General features: G+C 45.2%; 1 pseudogene; it reads right to left on the bottom strand.

Moving 5' to 3' along the window:
- Nucleotides 1-2,104: 2,104 nt before the first annotated feature.
- Nucleotides 2,105-2,223, bottom strand: LOC134946119 (5S ribosomal RNA; annotated as a pseudogene).
- Nucleotides 2,224-9,040: the final 6,817 nt, after the last annotated feature.

Here is a 9,040-nt window from a genome sequence, read left to right as displayed (position 1 = left end):
CCTACAGTCAATGCCTGACCCTTGCTCTTTCAAGGAAGCCACCTTCAAACCTTTATCCATTCCTGCCTGAAGGAATGCTAAAACCCTGGAAATTCTGAAAGATTTAGGGTCCAATTTTCTTTCACTGTACAAATGAATATAGGCTTGCCATATTTGGTGATAAATGTGAGCTAAGGAAGGTTTCCTTGCTCTGAACACTGTTTGAATTACCTGTTGAAAATATCCTTTTGACTTCAGGATAGAGGTTTCAAAGGCCACGCTGTCAAAGACAGTCGATCCAGATGTCCGTGATAACCAGGACCCTGCGTTAGTAGGTCTGGACGTTGAGGGAGCAGAAGAAGGAGAGCATCCATTGCCATTCTCTGCTGGTTTTCTTGTTTTAACTTTCTTACCACCCTGGGTAATAGGGTGATTGGAGGAACACCTAAGCCAGATGAAAGTACCATCTCACTGTTAAGGCATCCACAAAGATTACTCTGGGATCCTTTGTTCTTGACCCGTATGTGAGCACTTTGTTGTTCAGACCTGACGCCATGAGATATATCTCTGGCAAGCACCTCTTGTTTTATTAGAGTCCGGAAGATCTCCGGGTGTAGAGCCCATTCACTTCCCTGAATGGTGTGTCGACTTGAAAAAGTCCTCTTCCCCGTTTAGGATTCCCAGAATGAAAGCAGCGGACAAGGTTGGATGATGAAGTTCTGCCCACTTTAGTATGTGACTTACCTTCTTCATCACTTTTCGGCTGCGAGTTCCTCCCTGATTTAAGGTACAGTATGCTACTACCGTCGCATTGTCTGAGCGGAACTGGACTTGTTTTCCCTGAAGACTGTCCCGTGCCTATGTCGGTGCCCTGTATATGGCCCGAAGTTCCAACCTTTAACGGCAGACAAATTTCTTCTTTGGGAACACAACCTTCCTGACACTGCTCCCCTGTGTCAGAATTTTCCCAATCTGATATCAAAAGGATTTCCCTTTGTCCAGCTGGGATGTCTGTAGCCACCAGGCTAATGAACTTCTTACTTTTATTGTAAGTACCATAGTCCGTTTTTATTATCTGATGCAATCCATTAATACCACCTACAGCACCTTGTATTCCCAGGTGGTCCCTCCAAGCACCAACCAGGCCAACACCGCCCAGCCTCCACGATTCAATGAGATTTGGGCATATCCAATGTGATGTGACTGTAGATTCTATTTGGTAAGAATCAGATGCTGCAGAGACCTCGAGTGGAATTGTGCATACTCCACCCTGTCAATGTAGATACCATAAAACCCATCACCCGCATTGCTGAATGGATACCGTTTGACTGTGTAGCAAGTCCTGAATCCTAGACTAAACCCTGGATATCTTGTTGCAAGGTAAAAATTATTCTCTGCAGACCTGATCCAGTACAGCCCCCAAGTGAGTAATCCGGTGTGACGGACTGGAGATGATTTTGTCCAATTAATGAGTCACTCGTGCCTCTGCAAACACGTTATTGTCTGTTGCAGATGACGTAAAAGCAATCCCTGTGACTGTGTGAGGATTAAAAGATTGTGTAGGTATGGGAAAACTGGTGGAGATAAGGTGTTATCACCCCCATATTCTTGGTAAATACTCTGGAGACTGTGGCTAACCCAAAGGCCTAGAACTGAAAATGCTGTTGGAGGATAGCAAACCTTAGATAACACTGAGGAACAGTGGTATAGGACATGTAGGTAAGCATCCTGTAAATCCAAGGATACCATATAATCCCGTGGCTCGATGCCAAACATAAGGAATGTAACAATTCCAAGTGCAACCGAGGTTCCAAAAATGTATTTGTTCAGCATTTTAAGATTGAGCATGGGCCGAAATTACCCATTTGGTTTCCGAACTAAAACGAGGTTGGAGTAAAATCTTGTCCTCGTTTGCAGGAGGAACTGGAATGACTATTTCTGACTGAAGTAATTTCTGAACTGCTTTTTGCAAAGCCTGGTCCTTTGTCTCTCCCCGAAACGGGCTGTCTTGAAGGCAAAAGCATAACCTAGAGATACCGTGCCAGATCTGCGACCTGAAGAAATCGGCTTCCCCAGCCTGGGGTCCCACAGGCAGAGGCCCACACCATCAGACTGATGGTTTATTTTTCTACAGCACCTGGTATTCCCAGATGGTCTCCCATTCGAGTACTAACCAGGCCCAACACTGCTTAGCTTCCAAACTCAGATGAGATTGGGCCTATCCAGTGTGGTGTAGCTGTAGATTCCAACCGGACTTCTGGTAGCCCAATGCTTTCCTAGTCTTCCCAGACTTGTTGTATTGGCTTTTTCCTTTCACTCTTCCTAGAGACCAAAAGGGGTGGAACTTTAGGTTTGAAACTGTATATGGAAAGAACTTGACCTTCTTGGAGTCTGCTTCTGACTCCAGAATATCTGTCAATTCTTTACCAAAAATATCTGCAGAAAAGGACAATGATTCCCAAACCTTCCTAGATTCTGAATCAGCTTCCATGTATCCAGCTAAACTGCTCTGTGAGCAGGTATAGTTGGGGCTGATGCCCTGGAGGAAATAATGCATATATCCAATGCTGCTTCTCCAGGAACATTGCAGTCTGTTTTTTATATGAGCTATATGAGATTTTTGCTCTATTGAAAAATCTTTTTCCAATGCATCAGCCCAGGCAACCACTGCCTTTGCCATTCAAGTCTTTGCCTTATGACTGCCCTAGACAGGGAAAAAAAAATATTTTTGAAACCCATCCACTCTCCTATCCATGCTGTTGAAAGCAAACATAATGTCGATTTTTGCACTATTTGAATCTCCCCTTTTTAAACAATCCCCAGCTGGAAGAAGATAGTTAGAATTCCATTTCTTAGGAATTCTAAACTTCTTATTGAGCGTAGCCCAAGCCTCTTCCATGATTTCCGTCAGCTGATCTGACCCTGGAAACTCAGGTCTTGGGATGTTTAAACACAGGTGCCTTGGTTTTTAACACAGGCTCTGCTGAATCCTCTAAGGGTAGAATGGCTTCATTGCTTTAATTAACTCAGCTATATTCCAGAGCTGAGACCTACCTCTTTTTTGTATGATGAAGTAGAATAAATTGGGCTTTCATCTTCCGATGAATCTGAACAATGTATAGCCTGTGAGAGTGAAGATTTACTTACCACTGGCTCTGAGAAGCTGTTGCTGGGAGTGATACACCATAGGTGGATCTGCATGTAAAGGATAATAGTGTAACCCTATCCCTGGTACAGGATTTTGGAGGAATTATCCATTCAGCTTATTGGATAAAGTCTGTGCAAAGATAGCTCAAGGTGGATACATTTATACCTGCATCTGCCTTGTATTTTTGCTGAAGCTAAAACATTATGCACACAAACCATGCTGAACCAGATCATGAGAGGATAATACAGCTTTGCAAACATGGTATGAGTGTCCTCACCTTTGCCGTTTTATACATGATAAATAATCAGCACTTCCACAGTGTACTACACAATTTTGTGATTGTAATCACTTTAATCTTTTAAAATGATATCCATCCGACCCGACCTATGCACCAGCATTGAGGATCTGCAACACAAACTGACAGACATATAGTAAAGTCAGCATCATACTAGCAGTCAGTCACATGTTATACATTAGTATAATAAACAATATGAGTACATTATCAACTACCATAACATTTTAAGTATGTAGGAGAACACATTTACTGAATCATGTTTTAAACAGATCTAATGTATTCAGACGCAATGAGAAAGAAACAACAGCAATGGTATAGAGACTCATATGCATCAGGCACTTATCTAACTATTCGTACTCAAAAAGTAGATAGAGATTTAGTGCTGTATTACCCATACTCAGTAGAGTGGGATACAGGGAGACTCACCCCCACTTCCAAGATCGATCATGTCAGCAAACACTGAGTGGATCCAGATGCTACTAGTGTACACTGCCACTCCATGAACCTAGTGAACACAGATGCACCGGTCACACAGGCAACTATTCTGCGACCGGGTCCCCTCGTGGTAGCGCTCAGTGAACACAGATGCATTGGTCACACAGCTGCCTATGCTGCAACTGGGTATCCTCGTGGCAGCGTCTGGGACGGAACCGAGGAAACAGTTCATGGTGGTAGACTCAGAGGAAACTGGTCATGAACCGGGGAGAGGGGCGACCAGGAGAGCGTCTGACTCCCCACTGCTGACATCAACCTTAGGGATCGCGGCCTCATACTATTCCTGGAGCCTCTGATCCCTGAGGCCTAGCGCTGGTGCACCCAGGGTGGCAGCCGCGTCAGCTACTGTTTGGTAGTCTCCTCCCAAAACAGTGTGGCTGTGTACGTATTCAGTCTACTAAGCGGAATCGATGCCTTACCTTCTCCCCGTGCTCTGGCCACAGCCTGGTAATGTCTGCTGGACCTGCTAGTATATCCGACACAGATGCGCGCTGAAACAGCACTGTACTCGTAAGCATTGTCGCGACCCGGCGGAGAGTTGTTGGAGCGGATCTTTCTAACGTAGCATATAAGATGCTGTTTAGAAAGATCACTCAAAAATTTGTAAGACTATAACAATAAAATAAGAAAGCTTAGGGCTGCTAAAAAGCAGCAGCCCTCTGACCATGGTCTGGCTCCTGTCGCACCAAACAAAAAAATGATTTGCCTGAGCCAGGGGGTGGGGATTTATGGATGGGCCCGTTGCATGCGGGGAGGCCGGAAAGCTTTGACCGATTGGTGCAAATCCGCTGACGCTGCTCCATCATATCCCATTGTTATCCTGTAGATAACCTGTGGACCCTGCCGGAGAAACAGTTACATTTTGTTTTACCCAGTATCAGTAAACAGGGAAGGAGCAGAGAGGTCAGTTGGCTCCAAAGGTAACTGGCAAGACCACAGAGCAGACAAGGTCTTCGTTGACTCTTTACTTGGATAAGTATGCTACAGTAGAAGAGTAGAGCACACTCTGTGTATTCCTACTTCTAAGAGTAAGCAACAGTAGGGATGCAGTCTGGCCAGACTTAAATTTATTTATTCCTTAACCGTTTCTTATATAGCGCAGCATATTCCGTTGCGCTTTACAATTAGAATGACCCATTCTCAAACAGAGAAGTGATATGACCCAACGCCGTTCAAGTAGTGCTAGTTCCAGGACATCTATGGACTAATCTGGAGAGATCAGCTTGTAGTTGAGAAAAATCCAGTCCCTGTGAAAAAGGAGACCCCATAAGAAAATGGGAAAGACTCCTCCAGCGCTCGCAGGAGGAGAGAATACTAACTGAGTCGAGGACCCAGTAAAGAGAAACCCTTACGCTCAAGGAGAGCATCCAACGGAGACTACGCATTCAGACTAAGGTCTCTGTATTTACTGAGATTTGAGGAAAGCATAAACAGACGTGTAAACAGAAACATTAATCAAATCTCTCTCCAGAAGATACCTACAGTAAAAGGTCATCCAGCTAAGGGATGAAGCCTATAAGCTGAGGACACAGATGAGCAGCTCCTGTGACCACGAATAATGCCCCCTGAGCCACAGGGCATCAAGGAGAAAACATTAAAAGCTGGAAGATGACCAAAGGACTACAAACCCAAGTTTCTGAAGAAGAATCTGTCAGAAGGGAACAACGAGGAGAAATCCAAAGATATTTCGGAAATCCCCTTAAATCCAAGTCCAAACTGGGATATAAACCCTCAGTTCCAGAAGAGGTTGGGACCTTAACACAGGTCAAATACAGCTTGGTGTTCCTGATAAGTTTATCCTGTACTGGAAACAAAACAAATCGGTATGTTAGCTGAAGGCTTGGAGTCTGAATTAGTGCTCAAAGGCCCAGGACCCTTTGCACCAACCTCCAGGAATGATGGTGCAAGAGAAGCCAGATGGCTGAAACTTTAGTATGCTTTGCCTGTAAGCAATTGAGAGATTTGACTCATAAATGTGGAGGTCTTTGCCCCAATCACGAAACAGAGTTGAGAGACCCCTTCCACACTGCTATTTTCCAGTTAAGATGGGAGGTAACGCTATTCGCCGATGGAATCTACTTACAGAACCCGACCGTACTCACAACCTGTACAGGTATGCCAATAAATATAAATATATATTCCATATAAAAAAAACCTTACGGTTTCACATGTCCCGTTAAGGCTTCATACACATGATCTGGCATTTCAGAACCCTGTTGTAACTCTTCCACTCAAACTCCAAAAAGCAATGAAATTCCGATCATTAAGACTGACTCCTTAATGGACATGTTCCTTGCGCAATACAGATATGGTATGCCATCACAGCCTGTGAGAAAGTGCAGATTCAGCACTCTCACAGAGTGAGATTGCTGTCACTCACACACTGGTGAAGCTGCTAATTCACAGATTTGTGTGCTCATTGGATTACACACATGCAGTCTATGCAACTGAAGTCTGAGCAGAAGACAAAGCTGCTCGGATGAGGTAACAGTGGTGTTGATTGAAGGGAGGAGACAAAGCAGTGGGGATGGGGGGACAGAAATGTGTGGATAGGAGGAATACTAAGCAGCACTGATGGGGGGACAAAGCAACACAGATGGGTGGATAACAGTGGGGGGGGGAGGTAAGACAGAGTGATGCAGTTGGGGGGAGAGAGTGCAACAGATAAGGAAAGAGTGTGGATGGGTGGACAGTGCCGTGTGGATGAAGGGGACAGAGCAGTACAGATGGAAAGAAACAGTGGCACAGATGAGGGGGCAGAGCAGCATGGATGAGGGGAAGATTTTATTTTTACCTACCCTTGGGGGGTGGCAGCTAGGTCTAATCCTTGGGGGAGGGTGGCTATGGGTAGAAAACTGATGGAGATGGGAGAGAAGACAGTGTGGTATGTATGGGAGGAAGCAGAGTTACATTAAAGAGGGAAACACTGAGCAGCACAGAGAGAAGGAAACGGTGGTACGGACAAGGCATAGATAAGGAAAGACAGATGGTGCAGATAAGTGAATACAGGCTAGCACAGATGGGAGAACACAGCAGTAGGGATTGGGGAAGACAGAGCAGCAATGAGGCATAGAGGGGAAGTAAGTGTAGATGAACAGACTGTAGATGGGGTATTATAGTTTTAGCAATTAATTAAGATGTTTGAGTTAGCTAAATGTGTATACTAAATGAGATGGATGTATGGAGTGAGAAGAATGTTGGAACAAGGTGGGATTGTGGTGACCGAATGGGATAGTTGTGGGCACTGAGTGGTATGGGTGCACCACATAACTGCTCAGATCTTCAGTTGCATAGACTGCATGTGTGTATTCCAATGATCACACAAATCTGTGAATTAGCAGCTCCACCATTGTGTGAGTGACAGCAATCTCACTCTGTGAGAGTGCTGAATCTGCACTTACTCACAGGCTGTGATTGCATACCATATCTGTATTGTGCAAGGAACACGTCCATTAAGGGGTCAGCCTTAATGGTCGGAATTTCATTGATTTTTGGAGTTTGAGTGGAAGAGTAACAATAGGTTTCTGAAATGCCAGATCATGTGTATGAAGCCTTAAAGGGACATGTGAAACTGTAAGGTTTTTTGTCTGTCATTTCATAGTTTTTTTCCAATTTATTTTTTTAATTCATAAATGTAAAAATTTTACTGTAAACATTTGATTTTTTGAATGTTTAATGAAAATGTTCATATAACATCACTGTTCTGTGCAAAATGAAAAAATGTTTTTTTATTTACCAAGCAGAATTGTTTATACTTTTAACTTTGGTCAAAATACTTTGCTGCCTTTGCAGCTGATGCAGGGAGGGGGAGGCGGCAGCAGCCTGTGACTGAGGCTGGAGGAGGGGGAAAGACCGCCAGTGTGCATGGTGCTGGGAGCGGTGGTGAGAAATCCAGCGCCAGCTGATGCAGGGAGGCTGCAGCAGCCCCTGACTGATGCTGGGTGAGAACCGCCAGTGTGCCTGGTGCTGGGAGCGAAAGACATCCAGCACCAGCTGATAGGAGGGGGGAGGCGGCAGCAGCCTCTGACTGAGGCTGGAGGAGGGGGAGAACCGCCAGTGTGCATGGTGCTGGGAGAAGAAAGAAATCCAGCGACGGTTAATGCAGGTAGGGGGAGGCAGCAGCAGCCTGTAACTGAGGCTGGAGGCGGGGGAAAGACAGCCAGTGTGCTGGGAGCAGGGGAGAGAAAGCTGGCGGCTGATGCAGGGAGGGGGGAGGCAGCAGCAGGCTGTGACAACTATCCGGAAGCCGGGGAGAGACAGCCTGTGTTACTAAGTGCGGGGAGCGGTGGCTAGAAAGCTGACGGTGGTTGATGCAGGGAAGGGGAAGCCTCTGTGGCTGATGATGGGAGGGAGAGAGAAGGAACTGTCCAAGGCTGCTGACAGCACTGAAGCAGACTAAGGAGAGGGGGGGGGGGAGATGTTCAGCAGCGGCATGACGGTTTATTGGCTGTGCCTTGATCACGTGGTTTAACAGCAGCATCTGGCACCGCTTGAACCGGACAATGAAGACGCATTTATGTGAGCGGTGCCAGGACTAAATACTATCACAATGTGCCCCACCAGCCCCAAAACACTCCCCTGCATCACTGTATAACTGAAACATACATAGTTCACCTCCACTGTACAAAATAAAAATTATGTGGGGAAAGTTGGCCATGTTAGTGCACCCAAGTGAAGCTACTCTGAGTACACCCCCTGCTGGCGGCCACTGCACAGGCACAACAAATTGAAATGCCCTATCTTTAAAATGGGGCATATTTTACTAAATAGAAAAAAACTGTAAGTTTCTGAAAAACCTTAACTCCAAAATTCCCTACACTGTGACAAACTCTAGCTAACAAAACAAACCTCAAGTCTTAATTCATCCTTTACCCTGACTTATGCCTTCCCAAAAATACCCCCATAGACCGCATCAGAAAACTGTCAAAGTAGCCAAACAGGAAGTAGCAGAAAAAAACCTTACGGTTTAAAATGTAAATGACTCCCAATTACTCATTTTTAAATATTTTGCCCTGAAATTTGGCAAGCACCGGGTGATGATTCTATGCCAAATTTCAGCTCAGTAGGTTAAATCACTTTTGAGGTGTAGCCCCTCAAACACCATGCCCCCATCTCAGAAGTTC

This window comes from Pseudophryne corroboree, chromosome 7 (assembly GCF_028390025.1).
Source record: "Pseudophryne corroboree isolate aPseCor3 chromosome 7, aPseCor3.hap2, whole genome shotgun sequence".
Taxonomy (NCBI): Eukaryota; Metazoa; Chordata; class Amphibia; order Anura; family Myobatrachidae; genus Pseudophryne; species Pseudophryne corroboree.
This window is presented reverse-complemented; position numbering and strand designations above follow the sequence as displayed.